This window comes from Colius striatus, chromosome 1 (assembly GCF_028858725.1).
Source record: "Colius striatus isolate bColStr4 chromosome 1, bColStr4.1.hap1, whole genome shotgun sequence".
NCBI lineage: Eukaryota > Metazoa > Chordata > Aves > Coliiformes > Coliidae > Colius > Colius striatus.
The window spans coordinates 188612515-188637900 of NC_084759.1; positions in this window are offsets into that span (position 1 = coordinate 188612515).

Genomic DNA, 25386 nt, shown 5'->3' on the forward strand with positions numbered 1-25386 from the left:
AGTGATAGAGTGGCTTTGATGGGCACTTGGCATCCAGCCAGAATCAACTCACCACAATAGGTCCCCTCCATTGGGTGAGGTCTTTCAGGAACAGACTGCTCCAGTGTGATCCCCCATAATCTGTACTTTCTGTCAAGAACCTGGTCCAGACAGGATGTTTAACAGACTGCAGCTTCCTTTGGACCATCTCCATCTGCTGCAGTGTGGATATCTGGTCCAACATAATCCTCCATTGGCTGAAGGGGGATAATCTGCTTCACCATGTTCCTCTCCATTGGCTGTAGAGGAAGTTCAGTCCCAGCACCTGATACACTTCTTTCCCTCCTTCCTCACTGACCTTGGAATCTTTCATGTTTTTCTCACTTCTCTATCTCACAGCTACTGTGTAGTGTTTTTTTTTAAACTTTTCTTAAATATTTTTTTCACACAGGCACCACCAGCTTGGCTGAGAGGTTCAGTTGTGCCCTGTGGCGGGTCCATTTGAAATGCTTGTCACCTTCTGTGCTCAGCATGGGGTAGCCCTTGGCCTCTTTTCACAGAGACCACCTGTACAGCATCCTTGCTACCACAACCTTGCCATATAAAGTTAATACATCTAGACATGTCTAGAGAGAGATTTACGCTGTTCCAGGTTCTCAGTGACATTTTAAAAACTGTCAGATCTGACAGATCTCATACAAATATGAGTAGTTTAGCCAGGGCAGTTTACTTCAGTGTGATCATATGTTAAATGATGGCAGATTGATCCTGAAACACTCAAGATGCTTTGTTCTCTATATGTATAGAATACTAATTTAAAAAAGCTTTCAGAAGCCTCTAAAAAATGAAGTCATCAACTTTTCCCACATTTTCTCACAATTATGGTTTAAAGAAAGTTTATAATTTGTTTTGTCTTCAGAAACTACAAAGTGACTGACGGTGTTGCAGTACTTTGGTAAGCAGCCTGTTAGACACAATGAAAGATTACTGTCACAACTAGTACATTGTCAAATTGGGGAATTACAGCCCTAGTGGACTTTATTACATATCTGATCAAAAAGAGACCATTCTCTACCCTTTTTTCACCAATTTCTTTTGAATTGCAAGTTTTTGAGCAATCTATTGAATGAGTCTTTATAAATGTTCTCCTGGACTTTGTTCAGAAAAAAAGTCTGGGAGCTAGCAGAGACATTTGATGAAACCTTAAGACCTAAAATAAATTTAAAAAAATAATGTTTTTACTAAGTTTTGTAAAAGGTGCCAGTCTCTGTTAAATATTACAATTATTGTAAGGTTTTAAAGATATTCATAGAGTTTATATTATATTTTGCTTAGAAAAGAAATGTGCAGCTAGAAAAACAGAAGAATCAATCAATAACCTTATTAATAGCAGGTTCAAGATCTTTAGAGGAAGGCTACATTTTAGAGGAGCTTCTGTTGAAAATTTTCAAAAACTGAGATACCATACTACTTTCTTCAATAAAACAGTCTATTCTTTAATCCTGACAGACTGCTGCAATTCACTCTTTCTCTGATTTAAAACAAAAAGGCCACACTCACTGCCTTGATGATTCAGCATCATATCTTCTAATGCTGTCCTTCTATACATCTCCTTCCACAGGCTGAAAGTTGTTTTTCTACTGGTAATTTTTTCTACAAAGGTATGAATACCGGTCTTGTTAACCTTGATGTGAAAATTCTAATTGATTTCAGCATGGTAAAATTTCTGTCATAGTTGGCTTTCATAGAAACATTTTGAGAAACATAGATTGACTTTTCCTTCCATCTCTTCTTACAGAAAAGTTGAGCATTTTTTCTTTAATCTTTTAATTATATCTTCAAAATGTTCTAGTATATTTTGTAACCAAATGGTCCACTGATAGAGACTTGTGTGGGAACTGATGGATACTTTATAAACATATAACAATTCAGAGTATTTTTGTTCATACCTATTGAAAGAAAAAAAACATTCTAATGTTCTTTTCTTTGTATTTGAACCTTTAAATAATGTTTTTTAGTGAATATAAGCATATTATAAAGAGGGCTACAAAAGTAAATCCCCTCTTTCATTATCAAAATAATCAAGTTAAATTCAAAAGTACAATTACTTCTGTTGCTCTAATAAAAAACAATAAATGCAGTCACGAGTTACATTCATGACATGTCAACTGAGCTCTTACTTTCAGTAAAACAGGTTGGGACATCCCTTTTTTCTATAGTAGACAGTAACAAGACAAGGGGTAATGGGATGAAGCTGGAACACAGAAAGTTCCACTTAAACATAAGAAAAACTATTTCATTGTGAGGTTGACAAAGAAGTGGAAGAGGCTGCCCAGAGGGGTTGTGGTCTCCTTCCTTGGAGGTCTTCAAGCCCCACCTGGACATGTTCCTATGCTACCTGATACAGGTGACCCTGCTTCTGCAGGAGGATTGGACTAGATGATCTCTATGATACTCGTGACATATATATTATCTTACACTCAGGATTAAATCACATGAAAGAAACTGGTCTAGAAGATCACAAAAGGAAAAAATGCAATAAAACATGATTGCTCTCCATGAAAACGGATGAGATCATTACTTGAAACCGCAACAATGGGCTATAAGTTGATAATTTAGAGAAAAACTAAGAACAGAGAATTGTTAACAGAGAATTCATACATAGTGTTAATATACTTTTTGATGCTGGCACCACAGAAAAATTATTTTCTACAGCACCTGACAATCACAGAAGAGAAATAAATCTAAAGTATTCAGGAGAAAAATACCTTTAGCTATGACCTTGAAACTTTACAGCTAAAGATGAAAAAAAAAAGTGTTACTTGACAATATTTGTGTCAACAGTTAAAAACAATTATAACATGAAAGATGATCTAGATGAACATGTAAGATTTCATCAACTCCTGTTAGCCTCTACTCATTCAGTTCAACCTTGTTTCTGTTTGAATTTCTATGCCTTCTTGAATTGTCCAATTTTTGCATGTATTTGTTCAGGAAACATCAGTTACTCAGGAGGGCTGAAAGATTTCCTGAAAGAGAACATAACTAATAACATCATTACTCTGTACAGTGAAATACACACAGTTGACAAAATATAACTCCTGTGTAGATAGTATTGTTAAGTTTTTGTTTCACTAAAGTAAAAAGGATAAAATTAAATAACAAAAATTTGCTTTGGTTAACAGATTTTAAAATTAAAATTATTAGAATCTCCCTTCTAAATTTTAAATCTTAATTATTTAGAGGTATCCAGAGTCATGTCCAGTTTTTTTTTTCTCTATACAAATTTTGTGTGTATTAAATACATTTTTTACTGTATTTTGGAATGCCTTGATATTACACTACTTTGATTTTTGATATAAAGCTTAAATTTTTTACATAGGAAACATACATTGTTTTATATCTTGCTTTACACACATTGAATAACTTGGTTATATGCAGCCAAGGAAAGAACAATGCTTTTGTTTAAATTCATTCTATAGTCTACAGTTAGCCACACAGGTGCTAAACATAGCCAGTTTTACTTATCAATCTCCTTTTGTTGTTGGTAAATAAGTAGCTGAAAATAAAGTATGATTTCTCCCACTCTGATACGGTAACTGGAAATTAACTGTCCACATGCTTTGATAACATGAAACAGCTTGAATATTGCTCAGTCAACAGAATTGCTCAAAACACTTCAAAAATAAATCATCAAACAGTATTTTGGGCTCCATTAAGGGGAGAAAAAAAACCCACAGAAAAAAAGCTTTTCTTTCAACATGTGAAGTGATAGTCACAGGTTATTTCCAAAATTGACTCTATTTTCCTTTTTAAGGGATCCAGTTCATTTTAAAAGCCAGCCACACAGCAATGGAAATAGAGGAAAATTGCAGCCATTAAGCACAGACAAAAAATGTGTGCATCAGCTTTAGCTCAACATGAAAATTAAATCCAAACTGCTACAAACTAGGTCTAGGGTTTAATGTTAACTGTTCATATGGCCTCAATACAAATTATTCGCACTGATGTGGTGCATTAGCCAACCCTGTCACTTCTACAATTATTATTTTTGTTGTTGTTGTTGTTTTGTAAATGACATCTCATTTTGTGTCCATTGTGGGAATTTAGGTAAGCTGCTTTAGTTGTAAGAAAGTTCTGAGCATAACATTTAAGGCTGCTGCAGCAGTTTCATGGATCATTAACAATTTGCTAATATTGTTTTAGCTTGCAAATTAGTGCAGCTTAGTGACTAAGGAAAGGTTCCATAGCTGTCATCAATCAGACTAAAATTCTTCATGCATGAGATGAAAAACGATTTTTAGCCTTTGAGGCTCAGACAGCAATTATTGTAATAAAAAAAAAAAAAAGGGGGAAGTGGGGGGAGGAGTGAAAGGGAGAAAGCAAGCTATATGAAATGTTCTTAGCAATTCTATTAAATCTTTCTTTTTGCACTGGAAAAGAGCTACCAAATGCTATGTAACTGTTCCTCAACTTCCTGCTATATTAATGACATGACAAATTTTATTGGGAAAAAAGAGAACCTTACCAGAGAGTAGCGAATAAAAAAAACGAGGAAAACCAAACCAAAACCCAAAACCTGTGAGTTTACAAGTATAATTCCTTCAGCCATCTGCCTTTTGTAATTGTTCTTCTTGAACATTTGAGTGACTGAGTTTTTATTTATATGGATTCTCACAGAAAATAAATCTTTAGCTTCTGTGCTGTAGTAGTCACAGGTAGAAAATTTTAAACACCATGTAAATGTATTTTCATACAAGTAGAAAATGTCAAGCTCCTCACATTCTCTAGGCAGAGACCTATAGCAGTACAGCTAGAAACAACCAGTTCCTCAGGACCACTCAACAAAAAAGTGCAAACTGTTATCACCGAATTTCTACAGAACAACTAGCAGTTTCAGTCCACACAGTGTGAATGTATAGCTCATAATGGGATTTCTGTGCCTGCCTCTACAGTAGGACAGAGAGCAAGGACACACATATTATAGAGTGGCAAGGCAGAAACTATTGAATTATGTTACTCTCTTATAGCATAAGCTACTATGCGATGTGTCTTCAGCTTCACTTATACCAGTAAAAACCCAAATTTCTCATCCAATTGTTTTTCAATTTGTTTTTAACAAAGACCTCACATTCTGAAATATATTCTCTTGTCTATCATCTTTAAATTTATTTATACCTTCTTTTCCTATTGTCCCTCTTCACAATCCCTTACAGCCTGTTCCAGTTTCAAACTTTAATGTAACTTCCCTCTGTCACTTTTGGTATCTGTCTTGACTTCATCTATTTCATTGTAACCTACAGTCCTCTTTCAAATATTTCAATTATTTATGGAAACTCATAAACTCTATCCACCTATATTCAAATCATGTTAAAAACATAGAAAAAGTACAATATCAATTGACATCAATATCGTTGTCATTCTAAACTACGTACTTCTCTTTATTTTACCTGGGATTGTAGAGGTTGTTTTTCACTTGTCAATCTGTGTAGAAAAGGGCATGCACCTGTAAAGCAACCACTGCAGTTCTCACTTATGTTTAGCTGAAAACCCTGGTGACTCAGGTAATCAGGTGGGGCATGTATGTGAAAACAGGCATCATTGTAGTGCCATTGTATTTTTTAAGTTCTATCAAGGCAACTGAACAAAGGCCTAAATTTACAGAGTCTATGTTCTTTATGCTTAGGGAGAGATGGAACTTCAGTGTCAGTCATATCTCTAAGACTCCATAAACAATACAAAACTCGATATTACTAATCAAGATCATGTACAACCACGGGAAGCATATTGAGACAGAAGACTATTTTATCACTGTTTAACAAGCTAGAATCATAAGATGATAAATATTTTCTTAAAAAAAACCCATAAATAAGAACGTCTTAAAATAGTCTTTTTTTGATGCTTCTTTTTGGGCCTATGTTTACAACACTCATTCATTCATTCATTCAATTCATTCATTCATTCATTCCACTTTTTTTTTTGTGAACTGAAATATTTTAGCTCTATCTATTTTCCACTTTCCCAAGTTCCAACCCATTTTCCAGATGGGTTATCTTTGTAAGGAACAGAAATCATATCACCTAATTTATGTGATGAAGTAAAACTCAAACCAGATATTTTTTTATTGGACAGTTGCAAAATTTTTATGGTCAATCAATACAGCAAGAAGCCAGAGGCAAAGAAATGGAGAAACATACTTTTATAATTTATTTGGTAGAATTACTTTCACAGCTTTAAGACATTAATTAATTTCATTAAATAGTAATTAATCAGACAGAAAAACTTGATTACTCATAATTATAACCAGGATTTAAGTCAGTGTAAACTTTTTAAAAGACATATTTTAAATTAGTAAAATACTTACCAGCTCTGATTTCATATTTAGCTTAATGTGAAAGGAACGATGAAAGTAGTACCATCAAAGAGCATAGTTATTTGTGTTACATCTATGTCAAATAATGCCGGTTAATGCATGGAATTAGAATCACGTGCTTGCCTTAAATTTTGTGCTAAAGATTATTACCATCTGACTTGATGATACACAAGTTAATCATTGCTAATATGTCACAACTGGCAGATGTGAAACAGGATAGATCTTCATGTTTTTACCAAAAATTTGCAGTACCAAGAAATTTGGTAAGTTTCTTAATTAAAATAAGGGTCACGATTCAAACATTTTTTCAGGTTTCTCTAAGTGATGGATTTTGATTTTGGCAACAATAAAAAACCAAAAAAACCAAAAAAATCAAAACAAACCAGTGAGGAGCAATATATAAAATAATATTTCAAGAAAAAATTTATATGTTTTATAGCACTGTCATTTTGAAGAGTTAGGTGTAAAAGAGTCTGTGAAATCAGGTGATTGCATTTTAAGCTTCATCTCAATTGCAGTAGAACAATCACAGAATAAATGAGAATCTTTATACACCCAAATGTTTAGTTAATAATATTTTACATTTCAGAAAGTCTTTACATAGATAACATATTTTCTTGGTATGTTAAGTGTTAATCACTATTCTGGTAGTGTAAGTCATACATATATTTCTAATTATTATATTTATAATAAAATTATACAACACAACAGTTATTACATTTAGATTTATTATATACCCGTACTGTATCTGAACAACACAATCCAATCCATCAATCAAAAAACTAATAATTTATTGCTGTTTCTTTCAATTTATCAGGACGTTTTTTATCAGCTTGACAAAATGAGTTATGGGTCCTATTTTTCAGACTTCACTTTCCTTTAAAAGTTAATTTAGGAACATCAGATACCTAAAATTAAAAATTTTAAAAAAATAAAAGCTTTTTTAAAAAAGACAGAGAGAAAGAAAGCATTTTTCTTTAAACATTTTCAAGAGTGTCTTTTAGTTGTTGTATTTACTGATGTAATAAAACTGATGTTCTGTTTTACCTAACAAGAAGATGGTAGGTGTTCTAATAAACTATTTTGTAGTTGATGTACCTTTTATGGGGTGTAAATCTTTGCTCGCCATAAATAAATAACTCATATTTATACGTACAAAGCCATGAGAAAAAGAAAATAATATTAAATTCTTTAAATATATTACCTATTTAATTGTTAGATTTTCAGAAAATGATTATTCAAACATTTCATTCAACAACTGTTGATGAACTCAGTTAAACCAATAACCAGTAGAGATATTTTTATTTTGTATATTTTGTTTTTCTCTGTTGCCTCTATTATTCTCTTTTATGCATTTATTTAGTTATAAAGATTCCATTCACATCTAAATTATCACACAAGTCTAAACTTCTAGCATAGCAAACATATTGAATGACGATGAGTTAAAAAAGAAAAAACCAAAAATATCTACTTACAACAAATTAACTTTGCTCCATACCATGCACAACGGAAATCAAATAGAAAACAACGTTTCTAATATACTCTTTTTATGGATAATGGTAACTTTCATGGAGTAGGCTAAATAAACTGTCTAGTATTTACGTGAAACAGATACTTCATAAATAATCTTCAAGTATTATTCTGGTGTATTTGAGTCTTCTAAAGAAGAAGAATGAAAAAAATAATTCAAGAAGATAAAGTTATTTACTTTCTTAAAAATACCAGTGCATTATTCTTTTCTATGCATAATGTGGTTTTAACGATAGCCTATTGATTACGAATTTCACTACTTTTTGCATTGGTTAAACTTGGTCTATATGTTGTCAAAGAACATGTAAATCTCATGTAAAAAAGTAAAAATCACAATCAAAACAAAGTCAAATGCAACTCTCATATGTTTAAAGTTTCTTTTCCCCAAAATATCTTCATGGATATTTTTACAGAAAACATAGTCAGTCAAATAACCATTAATTAAAAAAACTCAATTAAATGTTTTGGCATCATTGAATATATAACCTGATACTAATGTCATATCTCTTACAATACTCAACAAAACATCTTAAGTATCTATTGTTCATACTATGCCTACAGCTCTATTGTAGTTAGAATTACAGGAGAGCATTGCCATTTTCCAGCACTCGATTTTTTTAATTTTCTTAATAGTATGTCATTAAAAGAAAGTCAACAAACTCCCTGAAAAACAATCACCCTCAAAAAATCCCCCCTAACAATTAATAATATTATTTCATTTAACCATTGCTAATTATTTCTCATAAAGATTTTATACAAAAAGTAACTGATGGAGCATTTGGTCTCCATCTCTAATTAATATTTTAACTAACTAAAACGGTGTTCAAGAAATCAATAAACTATGTGTCTAAAGGCAGGCTAAGAGATGAAAGACAGGTTCATTCATTGCTTCCTGGGCAGGACTGAGGAGGATGCAAATTACCATCATTAAAAAAAAATTCTATTATTATTTAAAAAGATGGAAAAAAATGACATTTTCCAGATACCTGTTCTGTGTCTCTACCTTCAAAGGGATATGGATGTGTTCTGTGGAATGATAATTAACTTCAGAGAACTAAAAGATGTAACAGTAAAAAAATTCAAGACTACTCTTTTCCTCAAAAGAGAACTAAATATGGATCATGACTTGAAAAAAAGTCTTAGGAGGATTTGGAAGTCTGTGTACAGGCAAGGAGCTACGATCTGGTGGCAATTAGAGAGACATGGTGTGACAGCTCACATGACTGGAATGTGGTCATGAATGGCTATGTCCTTTTTCAGAAAGATCTAGATTGGACTAGATTTTTTGAGGTCCCCTGCAACTCTTATGACTGTGTGATTCTGTTATATATATCAGTTGTCAGGTTTGAGACTTCTGTTAGGGACATGTTAGAGGACTGAAAAACCAGGCAAGTTAACTAACTTTAATTAAATTAATTTAAATTTTGTACTAACATTTGAAAAACACAAAAAAACATATTACATGCACTTACATTACAGGGCTGATTCTGCATATATATTGCAGAGTTCTCTGATGAGAGAACCTGGAACTGATATGGATTTGTCTTCTTTATTTTCTGTTTAGCTTCTTCATGCTATTTTCAGACTTTCCTGAGATGAAATCTCATCTGCTGCCAGCACTGCTGCTTTGGATTTTAGTTTTGCCAGTCATCTTTCTTCTGTAATCAGCCAGATGCCCAGACTATTTTGTAAGCAAATCAATATTGACTATATCCAGATTTATACAATTATAATTAATAGGTGTCACAGGCCTCTGCTTTGACAACATAAACTGAGACAAATGAACATGTATATTACACATTATTCTTTCTTTACCATATATGTAAACCAAAAGATTCTTCTGTTTCACTGTAAGAGGAATCAAATGCAGCATATTTGAAAACTTGCACATTTATTTGAGTCAGCTTTTAGCTCAAATTCTAATAAATTTTCAATTCAAATTATACAAAACCCTGACCATTGCTTGGGTAACTTCATGAAAATTGTCTATGAGAAAATATTCCCAGGATACAGAAACTCTATCAACACACCAGAAGAATGAGGATACAGCCCAAAATCCACAGAAGTCAAAAGAAGTATAGATGAAATAAGCAAACATACAAGCAAAAAAAATCCTATATGAATATATTAGTGGGTGGTTTAATACACTGTCTCAAATACTGTGATGCCTCTCTATGTGTCCCAGTTTCAGCTAGGACATAGAAGGTCATGTATGTAAACTGATGGGATTTGGGAGCGAAGGGGTGGATCGTTGCCATAACATTGGTCAGTGGGAAAGCAATTGCATTGCATATCACTGAGCTTTTTCCTTGAGTTTTATTTTTGTCTCTCTTTTTGTTATATTCACATTATTCATATTATTAATAATTATTATTATTATTATTATAATTTTAAATGTATTTCAGTTATTGCACTGTTCTTATCTCAGCCTAGGAGCTTTATTTTCTTTTTGGATTTTCCTCTCCATCCTATAGGGTGTAGAGGGGGATGAGTGAGCAGCTGTGTGGTGCTTAGTTTCTGTCTGGGGTTAAATCATGACAAGATTCCAAGATGCTGGGAAGCTTGTGTGAGCTGGATTCCATAGAAGCACATCAATTTTAACCAAAGAGAACATCTATCATGCAGGTCTAGATGAATATTCCCACTCTTCAGGTTCATCCTTAAAGGTTAGATTCACTTCATTTACCTGATCTCTATAAATAAGTTCAATTTGTCTCATTTCCAGCCTACTCTTTGCAGCAATTCTGAAGTCAATGAAGGCTAAGTGTAAACAAAGAGTCAACTTTTGGGTGAACATTTTAGCTACTGAAAATCTATTATGCTAAAGGCTATTTGTAACCACTAATTATTTCAGCTGTTTTAGTTGCTAAACTCTTAATCTGACATACAGTTTCAGCTTTACAGAGCTATATGTGAGACGATTGTTCCCAGCTAGGGAAACTGGTCCTCTCATCTAATAAACATGTTTTATGATAAAATCCTGCCTTGATGAATGCTAGTGATGCTCATTCAAAGATGTAGAAAAGCTAGGAAATGTATTTACAAAGACACAGACAGGTAACATAGTACAACCAGCAAGGTCAACTCAAAGTCACCCTTCCTTTGCTAGCTACTTCCTTATAAGCTGCATCTGCCCGTGTGATCATCCAGAGCTCAATTGATTAATTGATTCCTGATGAACTGAGGCACAAGGCTGGAACAGAAAATGAAACCTATGAGAGAGGTACTCTGTGGTCACCATATGGAGTTGCAGCTAGGACTCCCCGTTTCAGCTAAAACTTTACTATAAATATCTGAATTGATTTGCTAAAAAAGAAAAATAATTAAAAAAATCCAGTCTACACTGTTTGCTAAGGGCTCTTAAAGTATTTTTTCTAATTAAAAAAAAGGTTTATTGGCTATTTTCTGACAGTGTATATAGAAGAACAAGAATAAACATAATGTGTTTTAAAAGACTGATTTAAATCTAACCCTGGCTCCCAAGCTTCTCCTGTAGCTGCTATCTCAAAAGAAATCACCTGTAAGATCAGATATGTATTCCTCAAGCTAGGCAAGTATGCCATGTATGAAGTACTATATATTTTGCTTCATATATGAACCAAATAGAGAAGGTAGACTATATCAAGACATTACATAAAAAAGTTCTCCCAGGCTTGGAGATGTATTTGGGAAAATATGCCAGCTGTTTTGATGTATAGGAACTTTCACAATGTACTGCAGGTCATTTCTGTATCAGGCCCAAGATCAAAAAATAAAAAGAGAAGGAAAACACAATTTCATCCCTGGTTTTAAATTAAATTTGGTGTTATAAAAAGTCATTGATCCATCAAATAATCTTTTTACTTACAAGGAACAGCAGGCCTACTCTGCATTGCATGGGAAAGAGAGCCAGAAACTGGAAATCAAAGCAAGCAGTCAGGACAGCAACTGTGCCACCAAGGTACACCAGTACAGAGAACATACAAAAGAAGAGCAGACTATAGGTGGTAGTGAATAGCATGAGCCAACAGTCCTCTGATTGCCAGCCATGTCCTTAGTGACAATGCAGGTCTGAGATCAAGGCAGGAAACCAAGTCAGCAAGGCCAGCAAAGCCAGGCAGAGGAACAGCTGCACCAAAACTCACACAATAACCTTGGGCAAGGGTGTGTGAGCTTAAAGTCAGCTTTTAAGCAGAGGGGACAGAGATCTCAGAAATGGCTCCCACAGCTCATTCTCATAGCTTATGTGTTTTCACTGTGGTTTGACCCTGGGTTACACAGCTGAGAAAAATCAGATCTGATTTTGATCACAGATAACCAAATCCCTAGTAGCTGGGGGAAGAGGGTGATAGTTCCTGCTATGCATCAGTCAATTTTTTTTCCAGTCAGTGGTTTAAATGCTATGAGGTTAAATCCTTAATCTTTAGAGGGGACAGAATATTTCACAGAAGCAGAGAATTGCCTTAAGATTTCCAGTAGTTTTTCCTTTGATTTGGCTATGATAAGTACTGTTTAACCAATGCAGTTCAGGCAGATATAGAGATTAAGCATAAAACCTCCCTAAAATAACAAAACAAATTTACAATTAGCTTTACACATAAATATACTCCCCTCCCCTAAAAAGAAAAAGTTTGTGTTTTTTTTTTCTTTTATAGTTTTGAAGGACCTCATTTCAACTTGTTCTGCAGATATGAAGAGCTGGGAAATAAAAGGTAAGAGTTCTGTTTATCTAATTGATTTGCCATCTTTTTTACAGAAAGCACTTTCCACCTGTTTCAGTAGCACTTTCAAGACACAGTAATACATTTAAACTTATTCAATGAAATTAGATTAGAGCTGCTTGTTTAGCAGTTCTACCAAACTGTGAATCCTTTATCTCAAAGCTTATAAACAAAAACAATAAAAAAATCAATAAAATTAAATCTTTTACTTTGTATATAGGTAGATGTTAAAGTGGGGTATAGGTAACCTCTTTATTACCATATTCCTTCACTCCTTTAAATAAGTCTTCCTTAATCTGAAGTTGAAGAAGGAACAATTTTTAAGCTTTGGGACCTGGGAAGCAGATTAAAAATTTCTACAGCACATGGAAATGTATTTCGTTAAACGTCCACTGATTCATGTGGAGTGTGACTAACATAAGATCTCAGACTCTTTTTCATTGAAGAGGGATTTCTTCTTTCTACTAGGTTGATTTGGATGGTATTTTGTTGTGTTCATTCCTTATGACAGCACAGAAATCTTGTTTGTCACCTGGACTGTAAATTTCATTGTTCATACGATATAGCTTTCTACCCTAAGGTTGAGTTTGAGCACTAGCATCATGCATCTCAGATCTGCATGTTATAAACTTTATTTGAAACATGTATTTTATCCACTCAATCAAGAGATGATGTACTAGTGTTTTTTCCCCTTCACAGCAATCAGCAGACAAATCTTTTAAAAACAGAAGGGATTAAATATAGCTAACGCATTTCAAAATAATCTTTAAAAACTAATGTCTAAAGCAATACTTTGAAACAGTGTTGTCATTACTGTGAAACTATGATTTCTAGTTGTGGTTAATGTTGTGGAAAGAGTATGTGATGAGGTCTAATGTCAAACTACAAATTATGGAAGGGTTACCTACTTTGAGTCATTTATTGTTAAATAATATCCAGCCTGCTTCAACTCTATTCCTAAAAATCTCATTTTAACTAATGACACCTAACAGCATAAGATAAGAAATAAAGCCATGGAAGTCAATACATTTGAATTATCACTAATCAAAGTAAATGAAAAAAGAAACACTTTTTTTTTCTCTTGTAACTCCCCCCTTCCACTATAATAAAAATACAAAGTACAGTGAAAATGCTTTGGAGAGCTACATTTGTTCCATTTTGGCCAGGGCTAGCTCCAGTTCAGTTTAAACATATGAAAACTTTGACAGACTTGTAGACCCACATTTCTACAGATTAAATCCAGAAACACAGTTATTTTTGTAACCAAAAAGACAAAAAAACCCTCTGATTTTTCTACTCCGGTAATCATATCTGTAAAAGTAGATTAGGAACATTTTTTTTTTAAATTAAATGTGAATGAGCTAGCTGAAGAAGGAACAAAACATTAGAGAATCAGACCTATTGTCCACAGAAGAGATCTTCAGTATCTGCCAAACATTATGGAATTTGATCAAGGAAGGAAGAAATCACTTACAAACTGCTTGGGACTTTTCCTCCCTTTAAAACAACTTAAGTCACATCAGTTGTGAAAAAAATCCCCACTTCTCATATCTGGTTCTAATCTTCATCTTTTGGCAAGTTGCTCTTCATTTAGGAGATCATTAGAGGTAGTCATAGTAATTTGGCTATTGAAATTGAATATGTCCCTGTGAAGTTAAATCCTCTCATTAACATAATCATTTTGGAGTAACTCCCTTGAATTTGAAAGTGTTATAACCTTATGTTTGATTGTATGTTCAGTGATGTAGACTTAAGCTTGAAGAGACTACATGTCGGAGTTTTAAATACTGAATTCATGTTCCCCGTTATTGGGAACACATGATGTTTTGCCAGAGCTACTCTGATCACAGGTAGAAGGCACAGTCCTACAGATTTATTTTAATGTTAGTTCTCTACAAAGACATAGAAAAAAACAATATTTTTAGATTCAGAATTTCCTCGGGGAAATTATCAGTATGACATATATTTTTTTCTGTATACACTTTCTCACTGCTTGCCTTCCTATTTTAAACCTGACTGTGTTCCAATTCTAGAGAAAACACCACAAAAATCCCAGAACTTGAGCATAAACCTCATTTGGATCAGAGTAGAGAAAGTATGCAGCTTGAATTTGAGATTCTGGGTGGAGCTGGAAGTCCCAGTAGCTGGGGTAAAATCAAAGAAATATTTTTCCTTAGAAATAAGGGCTTTCATACTGAGATTGTGTTCTTACCTAGATATTCCTCTATTGGAATGTCTGTTTTAACTAACTGCATCAGAGGTTAATTCCTAATCAGTTAAGAGAAAAATCTAAAGTAAGCCTTGCTCAAAAGGATACAATATTAGTATGAGTTCCTACTTTACTGCAATGCTTCACTGTAATTCTATCTTAATAAAAACTTATACAACTTCATAATTCATAAAACTGTAAGAAAATATTACTGGAGAAGACATTCCAATTCATGGATTGAAACTTTTAAAGCTGATTAGTCACTTCATACCGACATTTATTAATTTCAAAGGAAAATGTTTCCAAATTGATTAGACTGTTTTGAAATTTAGTCAACAGGCCTAGAAATCTGTGGTGTTGTTATGACAGCTACTTTAGAGCTAAGGAAAGATTTATTGGCTACATGCTTGAAAAGGTCAGAGAGAAAAGTACTTACACAAGGACAATGCACACAGTTTTATATAAACACAACAAGGCAGTAAGTCCAAATATTTGCCCAAATAGAAATAACTCTTGCCTGTCATTTCTAAAATGACCTTCTGATTAAAAGACCATACCAAAGTATTTGTAAGGAATTTGAAGAGGCAGTAATTCAGCTTTTCACATAGACCAATGAGACTGGGCATGTTTCACTTAGATTAGTCTGTTAAATATTTTATAGTTTGGTTTTCTGCTTCCATTGAATTGGAGTGTAATCATCGCATAACATTTTCTTTACTGTCAAGGATCATGTCAAGAAGCTTTTTCTATTTGATTATTTATTTCTAGGGTAGTTAATTTATTTATCAGTATCACTTAGCTACTGCACCTGTCTTCTAGAGCAATCATAGTTGATATAATCTGACAGAAATATTATGATGAATCAATGAGCCTGGCAATCTGAATAGAATAATCCTTAATGTTGTCTAATAGAATGTGTCAATTGTTGTTTGTTTCTCATAGAAAAAAACAAAACAAAACCACAACTAAACAAAACTCAACCTGTCACTGATATAATTGCTGACAGCAATAAGCAAAAACTGCTTATTACAAAAGATATTTTCATGATATTATGATCATACTGCTTCTGGATGGAGTGGGGTTAACTTTCTCCATAACTTTGGATTTGTTACAAAACCAGTGGGGACAACACACAGTTTTGGCTATGCTGAGCTGTACTTGACAATGACAAGGCATTTTCTTTTTCTCACTCTACTCATCCCACACCTTCAACAAGTAGGCTGCGGGTAGTCATGGATTCTGGAGGGGATATAGCTGGCACAGCTTACCCAAACTGACCAAAGGGATGTTCTAGACCGTATGACATCCTGCTCAGCAAAATAAGGATGTCTTCTGGGGTAGCTGTTTCTCTGTCCTTATCTTGATTCATGAACTTTCTTGGTTTTGCTTTTCTCATTCTATTCCCTAGTCCTGATGAAGGTGGGGGTTCTTAACAGCACACTGCAAAAAGGCGCAATCGGGGAAAATAATTTCCTGGATTTCTTCAGGGGACCTCCTCACTGGAAGTCTTATTGTAGCTTATACAGCACCCATTTCTTTGGTGAATATTTTATTATGAAAATTTGAAGCTTTATCTGCTGTGGGGAAGGTAAACATCATATTCCTCTTCAGATGAGGAAAGATTATTCTCTCAGTGCCCAAATTTATATTGATAATATCTAACTCTCCTCAAGTACTGTGATTTAAGGGAAAGATGATACTTGCAATACAAGAGTTGTTCTCAACTTGTTGGGAGTCTCTGCTACAAGCAGATGATGTTCATGGTTTGTCAGAGCAGTTGTTAGTTTGTTCACTATTTCAATGATATCTCTCCCTCCAAATACTTAAAAGTGATCTTTATTAGAATGATTTTGCTCTTCACATCTTTTCTGAAGGTCTCATTTTATTTTTGAGTAATGAACAGAAACGGATTCCATCTTTACCTTCTGTTGAGAACAGAAATACACATGTTCCACTAAATCTGAAGACAGCAGTCAAAAGTGACTCATCCATTTGTATCTCAGAAAACTTTTGAATGGAATCTTGGCAGCTGGAAGCATATTACCTGTTTATCTACTGCCTTCCTCCATAAAGAGGGAACAGCAATGTTTGTAGCTATTAGCACAAGTCAGGCAGTCAATATAGAGTGTAAAAAACATACCTGATATTTTTCTCTCATAGAAGTAAATAAATACCATCATGTCTCAAACAAAATAATAGTTCAGATCTGCCCAAGCAAATAAATAATTTAATTATGCAAACATCATTTTTATCATTAAAAGTATGAATGTGTCCAAATGTGTCTGGAATAGATTATGAGTGCCCAAAATGGCAAGAGCAAATAAAAAAATCCAAGTACAATTTGAATGGCCTGGCCACTAATGAGATTTTCCATATCCAACCCTATTACTCATGAAAATTAAGAATGTTGGAGGGATTCATAGTACCTGAAAGACTCTGAAGGTGGAGAGAAGAATTTGTACCAGCAGTCAAGACCACCTCTGCACTTGTTAAAGAACCCAGGGGACAAGAGAGAGCTCAGGAAACTTCATGACCTTTCCCAGGGCTACGCATAGCACTCGACTCATCCTGTCTCTCTGGGACTATGGCACCTCTGTCACAAAGAAGTCATGTAATTTGTAAAATTGCATAAAATCTGTGATTAAACTGTTTTGGTATCCAAATGCCTTTATCCATCATATTGCCATTAGGTCTTAATCTGTGACAATGTGTCTAGCTATGCTCTCATGAAGCAATACGTTTTCCAATAAAACATCTGCTTTTCAGTTAGAAATGTGGAAGTCTGCATAATTAAACTACTTACTTAATAATTTAATTAAATCACTTTATATTATTAAAAAAAAAAAACCAACCTGGCAAACTGCCCCACTAAGTACTTGACTAATGAAAATCTCTAAGTCTGTAGTTTAAAAGAAGCATTCACATTCACACACAAATCAAGGCCTGGTTTACAATGAAAAGAAGAAAAAATATTCCAGACTGTAAGGTATAAACGATTCCTTAATTTCAGTTAGTGTAGCAGCTTTTTAGTTCGGTTGAGTGTGTCTTTAAACTTTTGTTTGTTAATATATTTACCTTAGGGATACAGTAAGACCTTTTGGTTAGCTTATCCTCTACTTCCTTACGTATGTCCATGAGAATTATGATGACCAAGCAGAATGGCTGTGGATGGCCACAGATAGTCATCTGAAATGTCTTTGAGACAGATATAGGGAAGGTTTTAGCATAACTCTTGAAGCCAGCTTGACTGGTGGGAACGGGCATTCACATATGATCTGCCTTCTGTTATCTGATGGTGCATTTTCATTGGTATCTATGGAATCTGTTTCAGATGGGTACACATTTCATTCAAACATATAATTACTGTGAATGAAAGTGGTAGTTAATAAAACTGCATTGTCATTAAGGGTATCTTCCAAACAGATGACCCATATTGGGATAGTAATATCATAACAAGAATAACAACTGAACAAATGAAAACAAAGCTAAGATATTATTGTACATCAGGATTTTGCATTTCCAAAGGGTATACGTGGGAGGAAACAGAGCTTTCTTATGTGAATCTAATTTTCTTTCTCTCCTCCACCTTTTGTATATTAAAAATATACACAAGATTGGGTTTTTTTGCTTTTGAAGTTTCTTAGTCTTCAGTCATTTCAAGACTCTTACAGCTAGATCTTTAGTTTTAGTTAAGCGACTTAGTATAACTATTTACAAGGTTTTTGTTCTTCCTTTAATGTGTTAGGTAAATTCAACAGAGAGTTCTCTTTAATTATTTTTAAGATGGATAGGGAAAAAGTCTCTTTTTATATAAGTATACTTGAAGAAAAATGCAATAGACAGGGGTATAAGTTAAAGCTAGATTAGAAAAAAATATAGAGTTTTTTGTCACATTAGTTCATCATCATTTAATTAAGTATTGATGAACAAATCCCTAAAGGTTTTAAATCCCGATTTTAGCCTTCTAAATGAAATTTTATCCATAAATTTTAATGAAACCTTAAATAAGGGACCTTGGAAGTCTAGGTGAAAAAAGAATGCATTCATAAGTATTTAAGAACAGCAAAGCTCAAGAAATGTGTTCTGAAGGAGAATGTATGATTTCATATTCTGCAATAAATACAATTATCATGTCTTTTTTCACTTTAAATGGAGGAGACATTTGTTAAGATTGTTACTTGATTGTACTTCACTAATTAAAGGTATGCAGTGGAAAACATTAAACTTTGGTTTGGACTAATAAAACCTTTGTGTTTCAATAGAGTATTACTTTTTGTCTTTGATGTTGATTTTTTAATAAGTGGTATATTTGTGTTTGGACTGTATTATGATTATAAAAGTCAAGTGAAAGCAACCTCTGGAGCAGATGTGAATGGGCAAGGAGAAAGCAAGGAAAAATGATGAAATGAATATGATAGAAATATTTATTTACCAGTGAATGTGGAAGAGGAAAAATTGTCTAAAGCTATGAGTTTAAGAATGTGACTTTTAAAGCAAGTATAGTTTAAAATATGATTTTGTTATGGGTTCTATGATGGCACATTCATCACACAGCTGAACTGATTATTCACACACAATTAGATTTAGTTAGGACAGGGACTCTTATGGACGCTTTAATCATTTACTTCATGAATTGAAACGGGGCATGCGTTTGATTTACTGTCATCTGGGTGGGTGATAAAGATCAGCTAGTTGATAAATGTTGCAAATGAATTTGCTGATCGAAGCTATCCTTTCATTTGTTTTGCACAATAATTAAAGATTAATTAAATCAGACATGCCTCTAATGAAAGACTCTTACCTGCAGTTCCCTTCATCCAACTGGAAAATACAAAACAGAGCGAGATGAAGTTTCCTCAAAGAATGAGGGCTTGAATAAACAGAAAAGGGAATGTTTGTATTGTTCTGTAACTATCGATGCAAGCAACATATAACATTTACACTCTGCCTATTTAGAACAATAATTACTTTTGTACCTGACATTGTTAACTTTCAAAAATGAGCGTGCAATCAATATAAAACTTGTAAACCTCTTTTTTTTTTAAAGTGGGAATAAATTATATGTTTGACAGAGGTAAGCACAGATTTTAAATGGAAGAACTTCTAAAGTTACTAATGGTGTAGAATGAGAGCTTTTCTGATAAGTGAATAGAAAGTGTTAACTTATTAAAGGCAGTCTTTTGAAATCTGATTTTTTTTTTCTGGCTCAGTACTTCACAGCAGTAAAGAAGGCATGATTTTTTTTTTTTTCATGATCAAGGCCCTAAAATAATCACCCAAAAAATTTACCTTCTTGTGATGAATAGCTAGATTTGCTCAAATATATCACTATATTCAGGATCTTTCAACTTAGATGAGATCTTTTTGTACATGTGTGTATGTGTGTTGGACATTCTTTGAGCAATAAGAAAGTTACTGAAACTAATAGTTACACAGGTTACAAGTAAAACATGCTATGTCAGAGTTTCGATAGATTTTAATAATTAGAACTCTAATGTCATCATAATTTTGTTTATTCATTAATTATGATAAGCATGAGTCTCCATAACGGTTTTAACTACATCTGAATGAGAAATAATCACATGGTTTCCCAGGGTACATCTCTAGCTTTATATTCCTTGTGTCATTTTAGGTTTCCACAAGCCACCAAGAATTGACAGAATGAAGAAGGAACATCTTCTAAACATAAACAATACAAATGGACAGAGTTGTCTTTGCAAAGATATGAGGATGTTTAGAGTATACTTGTCAGGGAAACTGTCACCTTTTGAAATCATATCTGGCATTCTCACAGAACAGCCATACTGCCATTCGTCATTGGTCTGACCAGAGCTACATTTTATGCTACAGATACACAGTCTGGAGCATTGCAAGTTTCTGGTACCTTTTCTTAACATTCTGTAACCTGAAAACTTTTGTCATGTCATAGTTCTGTTCTAAGTCACTATATTTGTCTATATAATTGCAGTGACATCTAGCCTTTTAAGTATTTTTTTTCTGAAATTGTGACATTGAACAGAAAGACAATAGAAATATATAAAATGTAAAAGATATTACAAAAAACAATAAGTTTTGGCTAATATTATCAAGTCATATCTTTTTTGCCCGTAAGTCAAAATAATTTCAGAAGTACCAGTGGAACTCTAGTAATAATAATAAATTTCACAAGATGGTAATCTAACTCAAGACAAAATCGGGACTGGAACCTGATGGGTTTTCATTACCAGATCTATGCTTAGTTTGCTCTTCCAGACTTGCAGTTTCTGATAGCTCATGTACTAAACCTTCTTGCATATTATTAGCGAAGAGTGACCTTGAAAGTTAACTTAAAAAAATAATTTAAAATTAAAAAGTTTGGAGTGAGGCAATTTCCCTTCAACCCCCAGAAAATACTATAATGAAATTTATCTTACTGGAAAATATATCTCATGTCTCCCGTATTCTGTCAATTGACCATATATTGTTCTATGTTTAGTATATCCTTTTCACCAAAACTCATGTTTTAAGTATTTTTCTTTAATGTCTCTGATGTTTCTGACCATCACATATTTGGTGACAAAAAACCCTTCCACATGCTTACTAACTCTTTGAATATAAGCCATTTCTTTCACTTTTGAGTTGGATAGTTAGGTTTTAGGTTGTTTTTTCCTCTTCCATATGCCTGCTTTTCTCTTTAACTTAAAACTTCTGCTTAAAACTTCCCAAGTGAAATGTGCCACGGAGTACAGTGGGTAAAACTATAAAATAACAATGTTGTCTTCAATTAATTTCAACACTCAGAATTTATTTGAATTAAGAATTCACTCTGATTTTAATATTTATAAAGATATAAAAACTCGATTCTGGAAAGCAAAGTGACTTTTAGAGAAATTCAGAGTTAACAAGCCATAAGAGAAAAAACATTGATTTGAAATTGGAGTTCTTTTGTAAATTTGGTTCTAAAGACTTGTTTAGAAGCTTTGAAAATCTCCTTCAATTTTTAATAAAAGTTGGGATGTGAGAAAAGGAAGGATGCAAGTCCTCATAAATTCTGTTAGTTTTTTTGACATCTCAAGAGATTATACCCGTCTGCAACAACTCTCACATCTGTGTGTCATAGTAAAATGATGAATCAAAAACACCAAAAGTCTTTCTCAGAATCACAGAATCTTAAGGGTTTGAAGGGACCTTGAGAGATCATATAGTCCAACTTCCTTGCCAGAGCAAAACAACCTAGAGTAGGTCACACAGGAACTTATCCATGTGAGTTTTTAATGCCTCCAGAGAAGGAGACTCTACAACCCATCTGGGTATCTTGTGCCAGTGCTCTGTCACTCTCACAGTGGAGTTTTCACTTGTGTTTCTTTGGAACCTCTTATGTTCCAAATTGTACCCAATGCCCCTTGTCCTATCATTGGACATCATTGAGAACAGCCGGGCTCCATCCTCCTGACTCCCAAACTTTTCATATTTGTAAACATTAATGAGATCATCCCTCAATCTACTCCAAGCTGAAGAGCCCCAGCTCCCTCAGCCTTTCATAATAGGGGAGATGCTCCACTCCATAATTTTTGTGGCCCTGCACTGAACTCTCTCCAGCAACTCTCTGTCTTTCTTGAACAGAGAGGCCCAGAACTGGACATAATATTCCAGAATCAGTCTTATGAGGGCAGTGTAGAGGGGGAGCAGAACCTCTCTCAACCTACTGCCCACATCCCTTCTAATACACACCAGGATGCCATTGACCTTCTTGGCCATGAGGGCACATGGCTGGCTCGTGGTCATCCTGCTGTCCACCATAACACCCAAGTCCCTTTTCCCTACACTACTCTCTAAGTGTTCATTCCTCAACTGATACTGGTACTTGGGGTTGTTCTTTCCCAGATGCAAGAGTCTACACTTGCCCTTGTTGAATTACATTAGATTTCTCTCCAATCAATTCTCCAGCCTGTCCAGGTCTTGCTGAATGGCAGCACACCATTCTGGTGTGCTAGCCACCCCCCCTGTTTAGTATCAGAGCTTTATATTTTTTGCAATCTGAAATGCTTATGTTTTCCAAATATGAAGGTCATGATGCTGGTACTTCACTCTTTTTTTTTTTTTTTCCTTCAGATTTGGCAGTTCAGTTCTAGTTATACTAAAAAGATGGGTGCTTCCCCTAAAACTGTGAACATTAATGCCTGTATTACTTTCCACAGTAGTAGGACTTACATCCCTGTCCTTACTTTCTGGTTTTAGTCAGATACAATCTTCTAAAAAGTTACATTAACTGACTATGAGAAAGGAAGACACTGTGCCCAAATGCCCAAATTCACAGAATTCAATTTATTCCTCTTTAATCAACCAATATTTAATATGAACAAGACTCTTTTCTCCTAACAAGTTGTCACTCATTCCACAATATTTACAATATTTCTCTAATTTGAGTATGACAAGTCTGAAACTCGTTCTGTTTATCAAAATTTAGCTTATTAAAAAATCCTTCACAAGACTCAAGTGATCACTTATAGAATGGACTTAAAAGAAAGATGACCTTTTAACTCTTCTTCTTAGCATATTTGTATTACCTAATAAACTGAAGTCAAATAAATAAAAAATGGGCTGTTTAAAATTATGTTCAAGAAGTAAAAATTATGTTTAAGAATTAGAATTTTTTCAAAATATGGCAATTATTTATTACATGAAACATTTATTGTTTCATGATCTTTTCTAGCCTCTTTCAAAATTTCTCCAGGTGAAAAAATAAATCTTCAGAATATTAAAGAGCTTTAACCTAAATAAATGCCCAGAGGCCATAGATAACAAATTTTACATTTTCAACAAATTATGAAGACACAAAGAAAAATCTTGTCCTTAAGACCCCAAGATAGAAAATATTTTTCTCGTTAAAGAAAAAATTTCTGTTAGAAACAGTAGATAGACAATCAGATGCTGAACATATTCACGTTCTATACTGGTAGCATGTCCAGAGATTTATTTAAATCTACATAATAGTGATTTGAAAAATTATGAAAATATATTGAAAAGGTCATAAAATGTTAGTTCTGTCTTTCTTTTTCAAATAACCTCAAATCTCAGACATATAGATATATATATAAAGAGATATATGTTGATACAAAACTGGATATAAAAACAGATTCAGAGAGGCCTAAGGAGCATATTCTGCAAAAAGAAATAGGACATTGTGAAAAATGTAGGATATTGTTAAATGAATGTTAAGAATGTCAAGTATCACCAATTTCTGATCAAATCTTTATGTTCCTGAAATAAATCACACTTGCCACAAATTGGCTGTGGAAAAGCAGTTCTTGTGAAGACATCACAATATAGCTAGCATGTTTTAAAAAGGAGAAAAACACTTTCATCTTGACCCTTTAGACCTTGAGAACAGGTTACAAGGCAAGCACTGTCAATGGTATGAATCAATAGAAAGAAAAATCAATAAGGAACAAGAGACATTGCCCTTGCATTATAAACGTCCGTTTCTTATGTCCTGAGCATACATTAATTGATCAAACAGTACCTATTTATGAACATCAATTTTCACCATCTCCAGGAAAAAAAAAAATCATCCCTGCTTTGTGAAGTTTAAAAACCACAAAATGGTGGTTCCTAGATAGGAACTGCAGTGTCTTGTGGCTCATATCAGAAATGTTAATATTGTGCTAACATATCTTGCAGTTATTCTGAATTGTCTCACGTTTGAAATTAGGCACACAGGTGGCCAGAAGATTCAATAGCTCTTTTTTTTTTTCCATAAGAGCATATAATCTATTGCTCATGCTGTTTTTCTACATGATAAAAAGTTAATTGAAATCGTTTAATAAGATTAGAAATATAATCTAATTCTAACTACTAAATTGAAAAATATCAAAGAAGAAATAATAAAAGAAAAAAACCTCAATGTAGGGTACATTGTGAAGGAGTGAATATCTGCCAATGCCTTCCAAGACCTAGAAGTTGCACTGATATGGTGATGATACCAGGATGCTTGATCATCTGTCTAATGAGGTGTTCTCTAACATTCCAGGAAAGCCTATCACCCCATTCCCATCCCATCCTCTGAACAGCAAGAGAAGATTTGACTTGTGTTATGGTTATAACAATGATTGGTTTATTGTCCTGCTGCAGCTGTGATAATCAAGCACAGGGCTGTCCCCCAGTTACTATCAGACAGTATTGCTCACATAATTATGTACCTTATTACTATTTTTACTGCTTTTGGCCCTCGTTTTTGTCATTCTTGTAACTTCCTTTTTTTCATTGCAATGTATTCCCTTCCATAATCAACAACCTGCCCTAACTACTTTTTGCCCACTCAGTCCCAGTTTTTTCTAAACACATGTTGAAATTTTGCATTTCTGCATTACTTAGACAGTTGTAGCTCCCTTTAATAGGACTTATGTGTTTAACCGAGTACTCTTGCCTTTGTGAGATTGTACTCCCCAAAAGGTCCCAAATGCTCTCATTTAAGTATTTCTGTAGTTTTCCAATATTACCACATCCCTCTCACTTAAACACCAGTGAAATCCAGCCATCTCTCACTGAGCTACCTGTGTGTAGCATCAGCTTCCCATTCTACAATTTGTTAAGTTTAGCTTTTTCTCACATCATAT